The sequence below is a fragment of the Oncorhynchus masou genome, unplaced genomic scaffold (assembly GCF_036934945.1).
Source record: "Oncorhynchus masou masou isolate Uvic2021 unplaced genomic scaffold, UVic_Omas_1.1 unplaced_scaffold_2050, whole genome shotgun sequence".
NCBI lineage: Eukaryota > Metazoa > Chordata > Actinopteri > Salmoniformes > Salmonidae > Oncorhynchus > Oncorhynchus masou.
The window spans coordinates 1-22,500 of NW_027008538.1; the positions used below are offsets into that span (position 1 = coordinate 1).

The 22,500-nt window shown below is 46.1% G+C and overlaps 1 pseudogene; it reads left to right on the forward strand.

The window, feature by feature from the left end:
• Positions 1–51: 51 nt before the first annotated feature.
• The window catches only part of LOC135532826 (laminin subunit alpha-5-like), an 86,076-nt pseudogene continuing 63,627 nt past the window's right edge, over positions 52–22,500 (forward strand).

Genomic DNA, 22,500 nt, shown 5'->3' on the forward strand with positions numbered 1-22,500 from the left:
TAATGGTTGTGCATCATATAATAAAGGCTGTGTTTGTCTCTGTGTTTCCAGGGTAACCAGATGACTCTGGTGTTCATGGAGAGAGAATACTCTTCACCTGAAGAACCACACCTGGGGATAGTCCACATGGTAGAGGTAGGACACTGACCACCTGTGGATAGTCCACATGGTAGAGGAGGGACACTGACCACCTGTGGATAGTCCACATGGTAGAGGTAGGACACTGACCACCTGGGGATAGTCCACATGGTAGAGGAGGGACACTGACCACCTGGGGATAGTCCACATGGTAGAGGAGGGACACTGACCACCTGGGGATAGTCCACATGGTAGAGGAGGGACACTGACCACCTGGGGATAGTCCACATGGTAGAGGAGGGACACTGACCACCTGGGGATAGTCCACATGGTAGAGGAGGGACACTGACCACCTGGGGATAGTCCACATGGTAGAGGAGGGACACTGACCACCTAGGGATAGTCCACATGGTAGAGGAGGGACACTGACCACCTGGGGATAGTCCACATGGTAGAGGAGGGGCACTGACCACCTGGGGATAGTCCACATGGTAGAGGTAGGACACTGACCACCTGGTGATAGTCCACATGGTAGAGGAGGGACACTGACCACCTGGGGATAGTCCACATGGTAGAGGTAGGACACTGACCACCTGGGGATAGTCCACATGGTAGAGGAGGGACACTGACCACCTGGGGATAGTCCACATGGTAGAGGAGGACACTGACCACCTGGGGATAGTCCACATGGTAGAGGAGGGACACTGACCACCTGGGGATAGTCCACATGGTAGAGGTAGGACACTGACCACCTGGGGATAGTCCACATGGTAGAGGAGGGACACTGACCACCTGGGGATAGTCCACATGGTGGAGGAGGGACACTGACCACCTGTTGATAGTCCACATGGTAGAGGAGGGACACTGACCACCTGGGGATAGTCCACATGGTAGAGGAGGGACACTGACCACCTGGGGATAGTCCACATGGTAGAGGAGGGACACTGACCACCTGGGGATAGTCCACATGGTAGAGGAGGGACACTGACCACCTGGGGATAGTCCACATGGTAGAGGAGGGACACTGACCACCTGGGGATAGTCCACATGGTAGAGGTAGGACACTGACCACCTGGGGATATTCCACATGGTAGAGGTAGGACACTGACCACCTGGGGATAGTCCACATGGTAGAGGAGGGACACTGACCACCTGGGGATAGTCCACATGGTAGAGGAGGGACACTGACCACCTGGGGATAGTCCACATGGTAGAGGTAGGACACTGACCACCTGGTGATAGTCCACATGGTGGAGGAGGGACACTGACCACCTGGGGATAGTCCACATGGTAGAGGAGGGACACTGACCACCTGGGGATAGTCCACATGGTAGAGGTAGGACACTGACCACCTGGGGATAGTCCACATGGTAGAGGAGGGACACTGACCACCTGGGGATAGTCCACATGGTAGAGGAGGGACACTGACCACCTGGGGATAGTCCACATGGTAGAGGAGGGACACTGACCACCTGGGGATAGTCCACATGGTAGAGGAGGGACACTGACCACCTGGGGATAGTCCACATGGTAGAGGAGGGACACTGACCACCTGGGGATAGTCCACATGGTAGAGGTAGGACACTGACCACCTTGTGATAGTCCACATGGTGGAGGAGGGACACTGACCACCTGGGGATAGTCCACATGGTAGAGGAGGGACACTGACCACCTGGGGATAGTCCACATGGTAGAGGTAGGACACTGACCACCTGGGGATAGTCCACATGGTAGAGGAGGGACACTGACCACCTGGGGATAGTCCACATGGTAGAGGTAGGACACTGACCACCTGGGTATAGTCCACATGGTAGAGGAGGGACACTGACCACCTGGGTATAGTCCACATGGTAGAGGAGGGACACTGACCACCTGTGGATAGTCCACATGGTAGAGGTAGGACACTGACTTGAAGTCTGTATTTCCATCTAAACATCTCTTTTCATTCTGTTTAAATCTCTATTTCCATCTAAATATCTCTTTTCATTCTGTTTAAATCTCTATTTCCATCTAAATATCTCTTTTCATTCGAACTGCAGTATTCGGTCTTTTTTTACATCTACCATCGTAACATTTTATGAATTTTTTATTTTTCCTTTATTTAACTATCAAGCCAGTTTTAAGAACAAATTCTTATTTTCAATGACGGCCTAGGAACAGTGGGTTAACTGCCTTGTTCAGGGGCAGAACGACAGATTTGACCTTGTCAGCTCGGGATTTGATCTAGCAACCTTTCGGTTACTCGTCCAACACTCTAACCACTAGGCTACCTGCCGCCCCTACCCTCTAACCACTAGGTTACCTGCCGCCCCTACCCTCTAACCACTAGGTTACCTGCCGCCCCTACACTCTATCCACTAGGCTACCTGCCACCCTACCCTCTAACCACTAGGCTACCTGACACCCCTACCCTCTAACCACTAGGCTACCTGCCGCCCCTACCCTCTAACCACTAGGTTACCTGCCACCTCTACACTCTAACCACTAGGTTACCTGCCACCTCTACACTCTAACCACTAGTTTACCTGCCACCCCTACACTCTAACCACTAGGCTACCTGCCTCCCCTACACTCTAACCAATAGGCTACCTGCCGCCCCTACACTCTAACCACTAGGCTACCTGCCGCCCCTACCCTCTAACCACTAGGCTACCTGCCGCCCCTACCCTCTAACCACTAGGCTACCTGCCGCCCTACCCTCTAACCACTGGGCTACCTGCCGCCCCTACGCTCTAACCACTAGGCTACCTGCCGCCCCTACGCTCTAACCACTAGGCTACCTGCCGCCCCTACCTTCTAACCACTAGGCTACCTGCCGCCCCTACCCTCTAACCACTGGGCTACCTGCCGCCCCTACCCTCTAACCACTGGGCTACCTGCCGCCCCTACCCTCTAACCACTAGGCTACCTGCCGCCCCTACCCTCTAACCACTAGGCTACCTGCCGCCCTACCCTCTAAACACTAGGCTACCTGCCGCCCCTACCCTCTAAACACTGGGCTACCTGCCGCCCCTACCCTCTAAACACTGGGCTACCTGCCGCCCCTACCCTCTAACCACTAGGCTACCTGCCGCCCCTACCCTCTAACCACTGGCTACCTGCCGCCCTACCCTCTAACCACTAGGCTACCTGCCGCCCCTACCCTTTAACCACTGGGCTACCTGCCGCCCCTACCCTCTAACCACTGGCTACCTGCCGCCCCTACCCTCTAACCACTAGGCTACCTGCCGCCCCTACCCTCTAACCACTAGGCTACCTGCCGCCTCTGCCCTCTAACCACTAGGCTACCTGCCGCCTCTACCCTCTAACCACTAGGCTACCTGCCGCCCCTACACTCTAACCACTAGGCTACCTGCCGCCCCTACCCTCTAACCACTAGGCTACCTGCCGCCCCTACCCTCTAAACACTAGGCTACCTGCCGCCCCTACCCTCTAACCACTAGGCTACCTGCCACCCCTACACTCTAACCACTAGGCTACCTGCCACCTCTACACTCTAACCACTAGGCTACCTGCCGCCTCTACCCTCTAACCACTAGGCTACCTGCCGCCCCTACCCTCTAACCACTAGGCTACCTGCCGCCCCTACCCTCTAACCACTAGGCTACCTGCCACCCCTACACTCTAACCACTAGGCTACCTGCCGCCCCTACCCTCTAACCACTAGGCTACCTGCCGCCCCTACCCTCTAACCACTAGGCTACCTGCCACCGTCATCATAATACCCATGCCTACTTTCACCCCCATCTCTCTCTTTACCCCCCCCCCCCCCCCCAGGGAAGTTTCCGCCACGCCCGGACGGGCAACGTGGTGTCTAGAGAGGAACTGATGATGGTTCTGTTGAAGTTAGAGTCTCTCCAGATCAGAGCTCTCCACTCCCAGTCTGCCCACACTGTGTCGCTACGCGGGGTCGTGCTGGAGGGAGCGCAGACCCTGCCCACTGGGCGACACGCCAACAACGTAGAGATCTGCCTCTGTCCCGCTAACTACCAGGGAGACTCCTGTCAGGTTAGTGTTATTCCTGGGTTATTAGTATGTTACTAACCCCCAACAACGTAGAGATCTGCCTCTGTCCCGCTAACTACCAGGGAGACTCCTGTCAGGTTAGTGTTATTACTGGGTTATTAGTATGTTACTAACCCCCAACAACGTAGAGATCTGTCTCTGTCCCGCTAACTACCAGGGAGACTCCTGTCAGGTTAGTGTTATTACTGGGTTATTAGTATGTTACTAACCCCCAACAACGTAGAGATCTGCCTCTGTCCCGCTAACTACCAGGGAGACTCCTGCCAGGTTAGTGTTATTACTGGGTTATTAGTATGTTACTAACCCCCAACAACGTAGAGATCTGTCTCTGTCCCACTAACTACCAGGGAGACTCCTGCCAGGTTTGTGTTATTAATGTGTTCTAAATGTGTTAGTATTGTGATATTACTGTGTTACTAACCCTGCCAGGTTTGAATGGGTTGACTGATTAGTATCGTGATATTACTGTGTTACTAACCCTGCCAGCTGACTGTTTAATATACATGTGGGTACTACTGTATGTCATTCCATTGCTGGATACCTAAATATGGATGTTCTTTGAGGTTTTTACTTGAGATATCCCAACCTTATAGTTAGGTGTGATAAACAGTGATGATATGTCCACAGATTTGTCCATGCAGATAGGAATCAAGTCAGAATCTCTGTCTCACCTTCTTTCACTCTCCCTGCTCTCCCTCACCTTCTCTCTCTCCCTCACCTTCTATCTCTCCCTCCCCTTGCTCTCCCTCACCTTCTCTCTCTCCCTCACCTTCTATCTCTCCCTCCCCTTGCTCTCCCTCACCTTCTCTCTCTCCCTCACCTTCTCTCTCCCTGCTCTCCCTCACCTTCTCTCTCTCTCCCTCACCTTCTCTCTCCCTGCTCTCCCTCACCTTCTCTCTCTCTCCCTCACCTTCTCTCTCTCCCTGCTCTCCCTCACCTTCTCTCTCTCCCTGCTCTCCCTCACCTTCTCTCTCTCTCCTCACCTTCTCTCTCTTCCTGCTCTCCCTCACCTTCTCTCTCCCTGCTCTCCCTCACCTTCTCTCTTTCCCTCACCTTCTCTCTCTCCCTGCTCTCCCTCACCTTCTCTCTCTCTCCCTCACCTTCTCTCTCTCCCTGCTCTCCCTCACCTTCTCTCTCTCCCTGCTCTCCCTCACCTTCTCTCTCTCTCCCTCACCTTCTCTCTTCCTGCTCTCCCTCACCTTCTCTCTCTCCCTGCTCTCCCTCACCTTCTCTCTTTCCCTCACCTTCTCTCTCTCCCTGCTCTCCCTCACCTCTCTCTCTCCCTCACCTTCTCTCTCTCCCTGCTCTCCCTCACCTTCTCTCTCTCCCCTCACCTTCTCTCTCCTCCCTGCTCTCCCTCACCTCTCTCTCTCCCTCACCTTCTCTCTCTCCCTGCTCTCCCTCACCTTCTCTCTCTCCCTCACCTTCTCTCTCTCCTGCTCTCCCTCACCTCTCTCTCCCCTCACCTTCTCTCTCTCCCTGCTCTCCCTCACCTCTCTCTCTCCCTCACCTTCTCTCTCTCCCTGCTCTCCCTCACCTTCTCTCTCTCCCTCACCTTCTCTCTCTCCCTGCTCTCCCTCACCTTCTCTCTTTCCCTGCTCTCCCTCACATCTCTCTCTCTCACCTTCTCTCTCTCCCTGCTCTCCCTCACATCTCTCTCTCGCTCACCTTCTCTCTCTCCCTGCTCTCCCTCACATCTCTCTCTCTCTCACCTTCTCTCTCTCCCTGCTCTCCCTCATCTCTCTCTCTCTCACCTTCTCTCTCTCCCTGCTCTCCCTCACCTTCTCTCTCTCCCTGCTCTCCCTCACATCTCTCTCTCCCTCACCTCTCTCTCTCTCCCTGCTCTACCTCACCTTCTCTCTCTCCCTCACCTTCTCTCTCTCCCTGCTCTCCCTCACCTCTCTCTCTCTCCCTCACCTTCTCTCTCTCCCTGCTCTCCCTCACCTTCTCTCTCTCCCTCACCTTCTCTCTCTCCCTGCTCTCCCTCACCTCTCTCTCTCCCTCACCTTCTCTCTCCCTGCTCTCCCTCACCTCTCTCTCTCTCACCTTCTCTCTCCTCCCTGCTCTCCCTCACCTCTCTCTCTCCCTCACCTTCTCTCTCTCCCTGCTCTCCCTCACCTTCTCTCTCTCCCTCACCTTCTCTCTCTCCCTGCTCTCCCTCACCTTCTCTCTTTCCCTGCTCTCCCTCACACCTCTCTCTCTCTCACCTTCTCTCTCTCCCTGCTCTCCCTCACATCTCTCTCTCGCTCACCTTCTCTCTCTCCCTGCTCTCCCTCACATCTCTCTCTCTCTCACCTTCTCTCTCTCCCTGCTCTCCCTCACATCTCTCTCTCTCTCACCTTCTCTCTCTCCCTGCTCTCCCTCACCTTCTCTCTCTCCCTGCTCTCCCTCACATCTCTCTCTCCCTCACCTCTCTCTCTCTCCCTGCTCTACCTCACCTTCTCTCTCTCCCTCACCTTCTCTCTCTCCCTCACCTTCTCTCTCCCCCTGCTCTCCCTCTTCTCCCCATCCTCCCTCTCTCCTCCTCCTCCTCTCTCTCTCCTCTTCTCCCCATCCTCCCTCTCTCCTCCTCTCCAGCAATGTTCTCCAGGGTACTACAGAGACACTAAAGGTCTGTTCCTGGGGAGGTGTGTTCCCTGCAACTGTAATGGCCACTCTGACCAGTGTCTGGACGGGTCTGGAGTCTGTGAGGTGAGTGCTGCAAACACACACACACTGTAATGGCCACTCTGACCAGTGTCTGGACGGGTCTGGAGTCTGTGAGGTGAGTGCTGCAAACACACACACACTGTAATGGCCACTCTGACCAGTGTCTGGACGGGTCTGGAGTCTGTGAGGTGAGTGCTGCAAACACACACAAACTGTAATGGCCACTCTGACCAGTGTCTGGACGGGTCTGGAGTCTGTGAGGTGAGTGCTGCAAACACACACACACTGTAATGGCCACTCTGACCAGTGTCTGGACGGGTCTGGAGTCTGTGAGGTGAGTGCTGCAAACACACACACACTGTAATGGCCACTCTGACCAGTGTCTGGACGGGTCTGGAGTCTGTGAGGTGAGTGCTGCAAACACACACAAACTGTAATGGCCACTCTGACCAGTGTCTGGACGGGTCTGGAGTCTGTGAGGTGAGTGCTGCAAACACACACACACTGTAATGGCCACTCTGACCAGTGTCTGGACGGGTCTGGAGTCTGTGAGGTGAGTGCTGCAAACACACACACACACTGTAATGGCCACTCTGACCAGTGTCTGGACGGGTCTGGAGTCTGTGAGGTGAGTGCTGCAAACACACACAAACTGTAATGGCCACTCTGACCAGTGTCTGGACGGGTCTGGAGTCTGTGAGGTGAGTGCTGCAAACACACACACACTGTAATGGCCACTCTGACCAGTGTCTGGACGGGTCTGGAGTCTGTGAGGTGAGTGCTGCAAACACACACACACACTGTAATGGCCACTCTGACCAGTGTCTGGACGGGTCTGGAGTCTGTGAGGTGAGTGCTGCAAACACACACACACTGTAATGGCCACTCTGACCAGTGTCTGGACGGGTCTGGAGTCTGTGAGGTGAGTGCTGCAAACACACACACACTGTAATGGCCACTCTGACCAGTGTCTGGACGGGTCTGGAGTCTGTGAGGTGAGTGCTGCAAACACACACAAACTGTAATGGCCACTCTGACCAGTGTCTGGACGGGTCTGGAGTCTGTGAGGTGAGTGCTGCAAACACACACACACTGTAATGGCCACTCTGACCAGTGTCTGGACGGGTCTGGAGTCTGTGAGGTGAGTGCTGCAAACACACACAAACTGTAATGGCCACTCTGACCAGTGTCTGGACGGGTCTGGAGTCTGTGAGGTGAGTGCTGCAAACACACACACACTGTAATGGCCACTCTGACCAGTGTCTGGACGGGTCTGGAGTCTGTGAGGTGAGTGCTGCAAACACACACACACTGTAATGGCCACTCTGACCAGTGTCTGGACGGGTCTGGAGTCTGTGAGGTGAGTGCTGCAAACACACACACACTGTAATGGCCACTCTGACCAGTGTCTGGACGGGTCTGGAGTCTGTGAGGTGAGTGCTGCAAACACACACACACTGTAATGGCCACTCTGACCAGTGTCTGGACGGGTCTGGAGTCTGTGAGGTGAGTGCTGCAAACACACACACACTGTAATGGCCACTCTGACCAGTGTCTGGACGGGTCTGGAGTCTGTGAGGTGAGTGCTGCAAACACACACACACTGTAATGGCCACTCTGACCAGTGTCTGGACGGGTCTGGAGTCTGTGAGGTGAGTGCTGCTTGTTTATACCAATCACAAAGATTGTTTAAATCAATCACAAAGATTGTTTATATCAATCACAAAGATTGTTTAAACCAATCACAAAGATTGTTTATACCAATCACAAAGATTGTTTATACCAATCACAAAGATTGTTTATATCAATCGCAAAGATTGTTCATATCAATCAAAAGATTGTTTATACCAATCACAAAGATTGTTTATATCAATCACAAAGATTGTTTATACCAATCACAAAGATTGTTTATACCAATCACAAAGATTGTTTATATCAATCACAAAGATTGTTTATACCAATCACAAAGATTGTTTATACCAATCACAAAGATTGTTTATTCCAATCGCAAAGATTGTTTATACCAATCACAAAGATTGTTTATACCAATCACAAAGATTGTTTATACCAATCGCAAAGATTGTTTATACCAATCACAAAGATTGTTTATACCAATCGCAAAGATTGTTTATACCAATCGCAAAGATTGTTTATATCAATCACAAAGATTGTTTATACCAATCACAAAGATTGTTTATATCAATCACAAAGATTGTTTATATCAATCACAAAGATTGTTTATACCAATCACAAAGATTGTTTATACCAATCACAAAGATTGTTTATACCAATCACAAAGATTGTTTATATCAATCGCAAACAAAAAATGCAAAAATGTAATTCATAGTTTACTCCTGGATGGATCAGGAAGTTGTATGACAATAGAAGATGCAGACTCTCATCTCTTTGCAATGAACTATTAATGACATTAATAGTTAGGCTTTCTAGCTGTGCCACCAGAGACTCTGGGTTCGAGCCCAGGCTCTGTCGCAGCCCGGCCGCCACTGGGAGGTCCGTGGGGCGGCGCACAATTGGCTTGGTGTCGTCCGGGTTAGGAAGGGTTTGGCCGGTAGGGATATCCTTGTCTCATTGCGCACCAGCGACTCCTGTGGCGGGCCGGGCGCAGTGCACGCTGACATGGTCGCCAGGTGCACAGTGTTTCCTCCAACACATTGGTGCGGCTGGCTTCCAGCTGAATCATAGTCAGTACTATAACACCACTATAACTATAGTCAGTACTATAACACCACTATAACTATAGTCAGTACTATAACACCACTATAACTATAGTCAGTACTATAACACCACTATAACTGTAGTCAGTACTATAGCAGCACTATAACTGTAGTCAGTACTATAACACCACTATAACTGTAGTCAGTACTATAGCAGCACTATAACTGTAGTCAGTACTATAACACCACTATAATTGTAGTCAGTACTATAACTATAGTCAGTACTATAACACCACGATAACTATAGTCAGTACTATAACACCACTATAACTATAGTCAGTACTATAACACCACTATAACTATAGTCAGCACTATAATTGTAGTCAGTACTATAACTATAGTCAGTACTATAACACCACTATAACTGTAGTCAGTACTATAGCAGCACTATAACTGTAGTCAGTACTATAACACCACTATAACTGTAGTCAGTACTATAGCAGCACTATAACTATAGTCAGTACTATAACACCACTATAACTATAGTCAGTACTATAACACCACTATAACTATAGTCAGTACTATAACTATAGTCAGTACTATAACACCACTATAACTATAGTCAGTATTATAACTGTAGTCAGTACTATAACTGTAGTCAGTACTATAACACCACTATAACTGTAGTCAGTACTATAACACCACTATAACTATAGTCAGTACTATAACACCACTATAACTATAGTCAGTACTATAACACCACTATAACTGTAGTCAGTACTATAGCAGCACTATAACTATAGTCAGTACTATAACACCACTATAACTGTAGTCAGTACTATAACACCACTATAACTATAGTCAGTACTATAACACCACTATAACTATAGTCAGTACTATAACACCACTATAACTATAGTCAGTACTATAACTATAGTCAGTACTATAACACCACTATAACTATAGTCAGTATTATAACTGTAGTCAGTACTATAACTGTAGTCAGTACTATAACACCACTATAACTGTAGTCAGTACTATAACACCACTATAACTATAGTCAGTACTATAACACCACTATAACTATAGTCAGTACTATAACACCACTATAACTGTAGTCAGTACTATAGCAGCACTATAACTATAGACAGTACTATAACACCACTATAACTATAGTCAGTACTATAACACCACTATAACTATAGGCAGTACTATAACACCACTATAACTGTAGTCAGTACTATAACACCACTATAACTATAGTCAGTACTATAACTATAGTCAGTACTATAACACCACTATAACTGTAGTCAGTACTATAACTATAGTCAGCACTATAACACCACTATAACTATAGTCAGTACTATAACACCACTATAACTGTAGTCAGCACTATAACACCACTATAACTATAGTCAGTACTATAACACCACTATAACTGTAGTCAGTACTATAACACCACTATAACTATAGTCAGTACTATAACACCACTATAACTATAGTCAGCACTATAACACCACTATAACTATAGTCAGTACTATAACTGTAGTCAGTACTATAACTATAGTCAGTACTATAACTATAGTCAGCACTATAACACCACTATAACTATAGTCAGTACTATAACACCACTATAACTGTAGTCAGTACTATAACTATAGTCAGTACTATAACACCACTATAACTATAGTCAGTACTATAACTATAGTCAGTACTATAACACCACTATAACTATAGTCAGTACTATAACACCACTATAACTGTAGTCAGTACTATAACTATAGTCAGCACTATAACACCACTATAACTATAGTCAGTACTATAGCAGCACTATAACTATAGTCAGTACTATAACACCACTATAACTGTAGTCAGTACTATAACTATAGTCAGTACTATAACTATAGTCAGTACTATAACTATAGTCAGTACTATAACACCACTATAACTATAGTCAGTACTATAGCAGCACTATAACTATAGTCAGTACTATAACACCACTATAACTATAGTCAGTACTATAACACCACTATAACTATAGTCAGTACTATAGCAGCACTATAACTATAGTCAGTACTATAACACCACTATAACTGTAGTCAGTACTATAACACCACTATAACTGTAGTCAGTACTATAACACCACTATAACTGTAGTCAGTACTATAACACCACTATAACTATAGTCAGTACTATAACACCACTATAACTGTAGTCAGTACTATAGTACTATAACACCACTATAACTGTAGTCAGTACTATAACACCACTATAACTGTAGTCAGTACTATAACACCACTATAACTGTAGTCAGTACTATAACTATAGTCAGTACTATAACACCACTATAACTGTAGTCAGTACTATAACACCACTATAACTGTAGTCAGTACTATAACACCACTATAACTATAGTCAGTACTATAACACCACTATAACTATAGTCAGTACTATAACTGTAGTCAGTACTATAACACCACTATAACTATAGTCAGTACTATAACACCACTATAACTATAGTCAGTACTATAACACCACTATAACTATAGTCAGTACTATAACACCACTATAACTATAGTCAGTACTATAACACCACTATAACTGTAGTCAGTACTATAACACCACTATAACTATAGTCAGTACTATAACTGTAGTCAGTACTATAACACCACTATAACTGTAGTCAGTACTATAACTATAGTCAGTACTATAACTGTAGTCAGTACTATAACTATAGTCAGTACTATAACACCACTATAACTATAGGCAGTACTATAACACCACTATAACTATAGGCAGTACTATAAAACCACTATAACTGTAGTCAGTACTATAACACCACTATAACTATAGTCAGTACTATAACACCACTATAACTGTAGTCAGTACTATAACTATAGTCAGTACTATAACTATAGTCAGTACTATAACACCACTATAACTGTAGTCAGTACTATAACACCACTATAACTGTAGTCAGTACTATAACTATAGTCAGTACTATAACACCACTATAACTGTAGTCAGTACTATAGTACTATAACACCACTATAACTATAGGCAGTACTATAACACCACTATAACTGTAGTCAGTACTATAACACCACTATAACTATAGTCAGTACTATAACACCACTATAACTGTAGTCAGTACTATAACTATAGTCAGTACTATAACTATAGTCAGTACTATAACTATAGTCAGTACTATAACACCACTATAACTATAGTCAGTACTATAACACCACTATAACTGTAGTCAGTACTATAACTATAGTCAGTACTATAACTATAGTGAGTACTATAACTATAGTCAGTACTATAACACCACTATAACTATAGTCAGTACTATAACACCACTATAACTATAGTCAGTACTATAACACCACTATAACTGTAGTCAGTACTATAACTATAGTCAGTACTATAACTATAGTCAGTACTATAACTATAGTCAGTACTATAACACCACTATAACTATAGTCAGTACTATAACACCACTATAACTGTAGTCAGTACTATAACTATAGTCAGTACTATAACTATAGTCAGTACTATAACTATAGTCAGTACTATAACACCACTATAACTATAGTCAGTACTATAACACCACTATAACTGTAGTCAGTACTATAACTGTAGTCAGTACTATAACACCACTATAACTATAGTCAGTACTATAACACCACTATAACTATAGTCAGTACTATAACACCACTATAACTGTAGTCAGTACTATAACTGTAGTCAGTACTATAACTGTAGTCAGTACTATAACTGTAGTCAGTACTATAACACCACTATAACTATAGTCAGTACTATAACACCACTATAACTGTAGTCAGTACTATAACACCACTATAACTGTAGTCAGTACTATAACTGTAGTCAGTACTATAACACCACTATAACTGTAGTCAGTACTATAACTGTAGTCAGTACTATAACTGTAGTCAGTACTATAACACCACTATAACTATAATCAGTACTATAACACCACTATAACTGTAGTCAGTACTATAACTGTAGTCAGTACTATAACTGTAGTCAGTACTATAACTGTAGTCAGTACTATAACACCACTATAACTATAGTCAGTACTATAACACCACTATAACTATAGTCAGTACTATAACACCACTATAACTATAGTCAGTACTATAACACCACTATAATTGTAGTCAGTACTATAACTGTAGTCAGTACTATAACTATAGTCAGTACTATAACACCACTATAACTGTAGTCAGTACTATAGTACTATAACACCACTATAACTATAGGCAGTACTATAACACCACTATAACTGTAGTCAGTACTATAACACCACTATAACTATAGTCAGCACTATAACACCACTATAACTATAGGCAGTACTATGACACCACTATAACTATAGTCAGTACTATAACACCACTATAACTGTAGTCAGTACTATAACACCACTATAACTGTAGTCAGTACTATAACACCACTATAACTATAGTCAGCACTATAACACCACTATAACTATAGGCAGTACTATAACACCACTATAACTGTAGTCAGTACTATAACTATAGTCAGTACTATAACACCACTATAACTGTAGTCAGTACTATAGTACTATAACACCACTATAACTATAGGCAGTACTATAACACCACTATAACTATAGTCAGTACTATAACACCACTATAACTGTAGTCAGTACTATAACACCACTATAACTATAGTCAGTACTATAACACCACTATAACTATAGTCAGTACTATAACACCACTATAACTATAACACCACTATAACTATAGTCAGTACTATAACACCACTATAACTATAACACCACTATAACTATAGTCAGTACTATAACTATAGTCAGTACTATAACACCACTATAACTATAGGCAGTACTATAACACCACTATAACTGTAGTCAGTACTATAACTGTAGTCAGTACTATAACACCACTATAACTATAGTCAGTACTATAACACCACTATAACTATAGTCAGTACTATAACACCACTATAACTGTAGTCAGTACTATAACTATAGTCAGTACTATAACACCACTATAACTATAGTCAGTACTATAACTATAGTCAGTACTATAACACCACTATAACTATAGTCAGTACTATAACACCACTATAACTGTAGTCAGTACTATAACTATAGTCAGTACTATAACACCACTATAACTATAGTCAGTACTATAACTATAGTCAGTACTATAACACCACTATAACTATAGTCAGTACTATAACACCACTATAACTGTAGTCAGTACTATAACACCACTATAACTATAGTCAGTACTATAACACCACTATAACTGTAGTCAGTACTATAACTGTAGTCAGTACTATAACACCACTATATCCTCTGGGAACATCATCATGGCTGACAGACTGTTTTAACTACTGCCTCTGGGAATTGAAATTGGGATGTTCTCCAAGTTTATGACTCAAAGAATAATTTATATAAATTACCGAAAGAATTGTTGTGTTTTAACGTCTGTGTTCTGTTGGGTGTATCATGTATTTGATATTTCTCTCAGAACTGTCAACACAACAGGGCTGGCGACCACTGTGAGAAATGTCAAGGTGGTTTCCATGGTAACAACTCTCGAGACGGACAATCCCTCTCCTGTGACACCTGCCCCTGTCCTCTGCAGGTGTCCTCCAACAAGTCAGTAACCTCTCCTCTCCTCTCCTCTTCTTCTCTTTTCTACCCCTGTCCTCTGCAGATGTCCTCCAACAAGTCAGTAACCTCTCCTCTCCTCTTCTTCTCTTTTCTACCCCTGTCCTCTGCAGATGTCCTCCAACAAGGCAGTAACCTCTCCTCTCCATTCCTCTCCTCTCATCTTCTTCTCTTTTCTGCCCCTGTCCTCTGCAGATGTCCTCCAACAAGGCAGTAACCTCTCCTCTCCATTCCTCTCCTCTCATCTTCTTCTCTTTTCTGCCCCTGTCCTCTGCAGATGTCCTCCAACAAGGCAGTAACCTCTCCTTTCCTCTCCTCTCCTCTCCTCTCCTCTCCTCTCCTCTCCTAGATCCTCTCCTTTCCTCTCCTCTCCATTCCTCTCCTCTTCTCTTCTTCTCTTTTCTACCCCTGTCCTCTGCAGGTGTCCTCCAACAAGTCAGTAACCTCTCCTCTCCTCTTCTTCTCTTTTCTGCCCCTGTCCTCTGCAGATGTCCTCCAACAAGGCAGTAACCTCTCCTTTCCTCTCCTCTCCTCTCCTCTCCTCTCCTCTCCTAGATCCTCTCCTTTCCTCTCCTCTCCATTCCTCTCCTCTTCTCTTCTTCTCTTTTCTACTCCTGTCCTCTGCAGATGTCCTCCAACAGGGCAGTAACCTCTCCTTTCCTCTCCTCTCCTCTCCTCTCCTCTCCTCTCCTCTCCTCTCCTCTCCTCTCCTTTCCTTTCCTCTCCTCTCCTCTCCTTTCCTTTCCTCTCCTCTCCATTCCTCTCCTCTTCTCTTCTTCTCTTTTCTACTCCTGTCCTCTACAGATGTCCTCCAACAGGGCAGTAACCTCTCCTTTCCTCTCCTCTCCTCTCCTCTCCTTTCCTTTCCTCTCCTCTCCTCTCCTCTCCTTTCCTTTCCTTTCCTCTCCTCTCCATTCCTCTCCTCTTCTCTTCTTCTCTTTTCTGCCCCTGTCCTCTACAGATGTCCTCCAACAAGGCAGTAACCTCTCCTTTCCTCTCCTCTCCTCTCCTCTCCTCTTCTTCTCTTTTCTACCCCTGACCCTCTGCAGGTGGCCTTCAACAAATGAGTAGCCTCTCCTCTCCTAGATCCTCTCTTTGCTCAGCTGTTACGTATTGTAGAGAAACTGTAGATTGGTTTTGTGTCTCTGACTAAACTGGCTGCTACCTCTTCTCTCCTGTGCAGTTTTGCAGTGGGCTGTGTGGAGAAACTCAACAGAATGCAGTGTCTGTGTATGCCTGGCTACGCTGGACCCCAGTGTCAAAGGTCAGTAGCCCATTCAATGATGAAATCAGCTTCACTATATAACAATCTTGCCATGTTGAACTAACAGTGAAGAGAGCAGTTTTTATGAAAAAAGGGCTCATACTTCATTTGTTTGATGACCTTAACAAACACACCTGTGTCCAATCCACGCGCTGACTCCTACTCATTCTGTCTCTACCCTCCTTCAGGTGTGCTCCCGGTTTCTACGGCAACCCCATGGTTATTGGCAGCGCGTGCCAGCCCTGCCATTGCCACGACAACACGGACCCCAACATGCTGTTCAGCGACTGTGACGGGCTGACGGGCGAGTGTCACAGCTGCATGCACAACACCGCCGGGCGCACTGTGAGATCTGCGGCCCGGTTTCTATGGTGACGCCGTCACTGCCAGGAACTGCACCAGTAAGAGCAACCGGCCCCGGTCGGACAATACACACACACACACACACACACACACACACACACACACACACACACACACACACACACACACACACACACACACAGACAGACGCATGTACACACACACACACACACACACACACACACAGACGCATGTACACACACACACACACACACACACACACACACACACACACACACACACACACACACACACAGACGCATGTACACACACACACACACACACACACAGGTCTGTACGTGTTTATGCACGTGAAAACACACATACACGCGCAAACACACATACACACAAATCCACTCACACACACACAGCCATACCCTCTCTAGCCTAATCCCAGTTTACATACCCTCTCTAGCCTAATCCCAGTTTACAGCCTCTCTAGCCTAATCCCAGTTTACAGCCTCTCTAGCCTAATCCCAGTTGACATACCCTCTCTATCCTAATCCCAGTTTACATACCCTCTCTAGCCTAATCCCAGTTTACAGCCTCTCTAGCCTAATCCCAGTTTACAGCCTCTCTAGCCTAATCCCAGTTGACATACCCTCTCTATCCTAATCCCAGTTGACATACCCTCTCTATCCTAATCCCAGTTTACATACCCTCTCTAGCCTAATCCCAGTTGACATACCCTCTCTAGCCTAATCCCAGTTTACAAATTGTTTAGCCTAATCCCAGTTTACATACCCTCTCTAGCCTAATCCCAGTTTACAAACTGTTTAGCCTAATCCCAGTTTACAAATTGTTTAGCCTAATCCCAGTTTACATACCCTCTCTAGCCTAATCCCAGTTTACAAACTGTTTAGCCTAATCCCAGTTTACAAATTGTTTAGCCTAATCCCAGTTTACAAATTGTTTTGCCTAATCCCAGTTTACATACCCTCTCTAGCCTAATCCCAGTTTACAGCCTCTCTAGCCTAATCCCAGTTTACATACCCTCTCTAGCCTAATCCCAGTTTACATACCCTCTCTAGCCTAATCCCAGTTTACATACCCTCTCTAGCCTAATCCCAGTTTACATACCCTCTCTAGCCTAATCCCAGTTTACAGCCTCTCTAGCCTAATCCCAGTTTACAGCCTCTCTAGCCTAATCCCAGTTTACATACCCTCTCTAGCCTAATCCCAGTTTACATACCCTCTCTAGCCTAATCCCAGTTTACATACCCTCTCTAGCCTAATCCCAGTTTACATACCCTCTCTAGCCTAATCCCAGTTTACAGCCTCTCTAGCCTAATCCCAGTTCACATACCCTCTCTAGCCTAATCCCAGTTTACAGCCTCTCTAGCCTAATCCCAGTTTACATACCCTCTCTAGCCTAATCCCAATTTACATACCCTCTCTAGCCTAATCCCAGTTCACATACCCTCTCTAGCCTAATCCCAGTTTACATACCCTCTCTAGCCTAATCCCAGTTTACAGCCTCTCTAGCCTAATCCCAGTTTACATACCCTCTCTAGCCTAATCCCAGTTTACATACCCTCTCTAGCCTAATCCCAGTTTACAGCCTCTCTAGCCTAATCCCAGTTCACATACCCTCTCTAGCCTAATCCCAGTTTACATACCCTCTCTAGCCTAATCCCAGTTTACATACCCTCTCTAGCCTAATCCCAGTTTACATACCCTCTCTAGCCTAATCCCAGTTTACATACCCTCTCTATCCTAATCCCAGTTTACATACCCTCTCTATCCTGATCCCAGTTTACAGCCTCTCACTTCCACTAGATGTATTTCTCTTTAATCCAGGAAGTCTCAAAAAAACGAGTTCTGTTTTCACCACAATGTCTTAATCTCGTTAATAACATGTGGTGTGCGAAGGGTTAACAAATCACTTCCTCTGATGTTAAACGGTTTCCAGTCAGTCGTCTCTGCGATTATCTCCCCATCTCTCTCTTATTTACCCAGGATGCAACTGCTCTCCCTGTGGCACAGCTTCATGTGACCGTCACACAGGACAATGTCAATGTAAACAAGGTGTGACCGGACCACACTGTGACCGCTGCCAGGTACGTACTGAACTCAGTTATCGTCAGAAACTGTGACCCCTACCAGGTACGTACTGGACTCAGTTATCGCCCAAAACTGTGACCCTTACCAGGTACGTACTGAACTCAGTTATCGTCAGAAACTGTGACCCCTACCAGGTACATACTGAACTCAGTTATCGTCAGAAACTGTGACCCCAACCAGGTACGTACTGAACTCAGTTATCGTCAGAAACTGTGACCCCAACCAGGTACGTACTGAACTCAGTTATCGCCCAAAACTGTGACCCCTACCAAGTACGTACTGAACCCAGTTATCGCCCAAAACTGTGACCCCTACCAGGTACGTACTGAACTCAGTTATCGTCAGAAACTGTGGCCCTTACCAGGTACGTACTGAACTCAGTTATCGTCAGAAACTGTGACCCCTACCAGGTACGTACTGAACTCAGTTATCGTCAGAAACTGTGACCCCTACCAGGTACGTACTGAACTCAGTTATCGTCAGAAACTGTGGCCCTTACCAGGTACGTACTGAACTCAGTTATCGTCAGAAACTGTGACCCCTACCAGGTACGTACTGAACTCAGATATCGTCAGAAACTGTGACCGCTGCCAGGTACGTACTGAACTCAGTTATCGCCCAAAACTGTGACCCCTACCAGGTACGTACTGAACTCAGATATTGTCAGAAACTGTGACCCCTACCAGGTACGTACTGGACTCAGTTATCGTCAGAAACTGTGACCCCTACCAGGTACGTACTGAACTCAGTTATCGTCAGAAACTGTGACCCCTACCAGGTACGTACTGAACTCAGATATCGTCAGAAACTGTGGACCCTACCAGGTACGTACTGGACTCAGTTATCGTCAGAAACTGTGACCCCTACCAGGTACGTACTGAACTCAGTTATCGCCCAAAACTGTGACCCCTACCAAGTACGTACTGAACCCAGTTATCGCCCAAAACTGTGACCCCTACCAGGTACGTACTGAACTCAGTTATCGTCAGAAACTGTGGCCCTTACCAGGTACGTACTGAACTCAGTTATCGTCAGAAACTGTGACCCCTACCAGGTACGTACTGAACTCAGTTATCGTCAGAAACTGTGACCCCTACCAGGTACGTACTGAACTCAGTTATCGTCAGAAACTGTGGCCCTTACCAGGTACGTACTGAACTCAGTTATCGTCAGAAACTGTGACCCCTACCAGGTACGTACTGAACTCAGATATCGTCAGAAACTGTGACCGCTGCCAGGTACGTACTGAACTCAGTTATCGCCCAAAACTGTGACCCCTACCAGGTACGTACTGAACTCAGATATCGTCAGAAACTGTGACCCCTACCAGGTACGTACTGGACTCAGTTATCGTCAGAAACTGTGACCCCTACCAGGTACGTACTGAACTCAGTTATCGTCAGAAACTGTGACCCCTACCAGGTACGTACTGAACTCAGATATCGTCAGAAACTGTGGACCCTACCAGGTACGTACTGGACTCAGTTATCGTCAGAAACTGTGACCCCTACCAGGTACGTACTGAACTCAGTTATCGTCAGAAACTGTGACCCCTACCAGGTAAGTACTGAACTCAGTTATCGTCAGAAACTGTGACCCCTACCAGGTACGTACTGAACTCAGTTATCGTCAGAAACTGTGACCCCTACCAGGTACGTACTGGACTCAGTTATCGTCAGAAACTGTGACCCCTACCAGGTACATACTGAACTCAGTTATCGTCAGAAACTGTGACCCCTACCAGGTACGTACTGAACTCAGTTATCGCCCAAAACTGTGACCCCTACCAGGTACGTACTGAACTCAGTTATCGTCAGAAACTGTGACCGCTGCCAGGTACGTACTGAACTCAGTTATTGTCAGAAACTGTGACCCCTACCAGGTACGTACTGAACTCAGTTATTGTCAGAAACTGTGACCCCTACCAGGTACGTACTGAACTCAGATATCGTCAGAAACTGTGACCCCTACCAGGTACGTACTGAACTCAGTTATCGTCAGAAACTGTGACCCCTACCAGGTACGTACTGAACCCAGTTATCGTCAGAAACTGTGACCCCTACCAGGTACGTACTGAACTCAGTTATCGTCAGAAACTGTGACCCCTACCAGGTACGTACTGAACTCGGATATCGTCAGAAACTGTGACCCCTACCAGGTAAGTACTGAACTCAGATATCGTCAGAAACTGTGGCCCTTACCAGGTAAGTACTGAACTCGGATATCATCAGAAACTGTGACCCCTACCAGGTAAGTACTGAACTCGGATATCATCAGAAACTGTGACCCCTACCAGGTACGTACTGAACTCAGTTATCGTCAGAAACTGTGACCCCTACCAGGTACGTACTGAACTCAGTTATCGTCAGAAACTGTGACCCCTACCAGGTACGTACTGAACTCAGTTATCGTCAGAAACTGTGACCCCTACCAGGTACGTACTGAACTCAGTTATCGTCAGAAACTGTGACCCCTACCAGGTACGTACTGAACTCAGTTATCGTCAGAAACTGTGGCCCCTACCAGGTACGTACTGAACTCAGTTATCGTCAGAAACTGTGACCCCTACCAGGTACGTACTGAACTCAGTTATCGTCAGAAACTGTGGACCCTACCAGGTACGTACTGAACTCAGTTATCGTCAGAAACTGTGACCCCTACCAGGTACGTACTGAACTCAGATATCGTCAGAAACTGTGACCCCTACCAGGTACGTACTGAACTCAGTTATCGTCAGAAACTGTGACCCCTACCAGGTACGTACTGAACTCAGTTATCGTCAGAAACTGTGACCCCTACCAGGTACGTACTGAACTCAGTTATCGTCAGAAACTGTGACCCCTACCAGGTACGTACTGAACTCAGTTATCGTCAGAAACTGTGGACCCTACCAGGTACGTACTGGACTCAGTTATCGTCCGAAACTGTGACCCCGACCAGGTACGTACTGAACTCAGTTATCGTCAGAAACTTTGACCCCTACCAGGTACGTACTGAACTCAGTTATCGTCAGAAACTGTGACCCCTACCAGGTAAGTACTGAACTTCATGTCTATCTAACCTCACACTACTGACTTGGTCCAAACACCCTCAATTTTGAAAGCCCTTTTAGATTAGACTACTTATATCATTGCACTCAGCTGACTGTCGTTCACAGTATCTGACTGTCGTTCACAGTATCTGACTGTCATTCAGTCAATCAAGTCATTCACAGTAGCTGACTGTCGTTCACAGTATCTGACTGTCGTTCAGTCAATCAAGTCATTCACAGTAGCTGACTGTCGTTCAGTCAATAAGGTCATTCACCAGTATCTGACTGTCGTTCAGTCAATCAAGTCATTCACAGTAGCTGACTGTCGTTCAGTCAATAAGGTCATTCACCAGTATCTGACTGTCGTTCAGTCAAGGTCTTGGCCTGCTGTCTATGTCCTCTCCTCATTGGGCTCCCGAATGGCGCAGTGGTCTAAGGCACTGCATCACAGTACTAGGGGTGTCACTACAGACCCTGGTTTGATTCCAAGTTGTATCACAACTGTCCGTGATTGGTAGTCTCGTAGGGCGCCTCACAATTAGCCCAGTGTTGTTAGGTTTTGGCCGGGGTAGGCTGCCATTGTAAATAAATACAAATTCTTCACTGACTGGCCTGTTTAAATAAAAACAATTGTTTGTCTGTGTTTTTCCACAGGACGGTGCGTTTG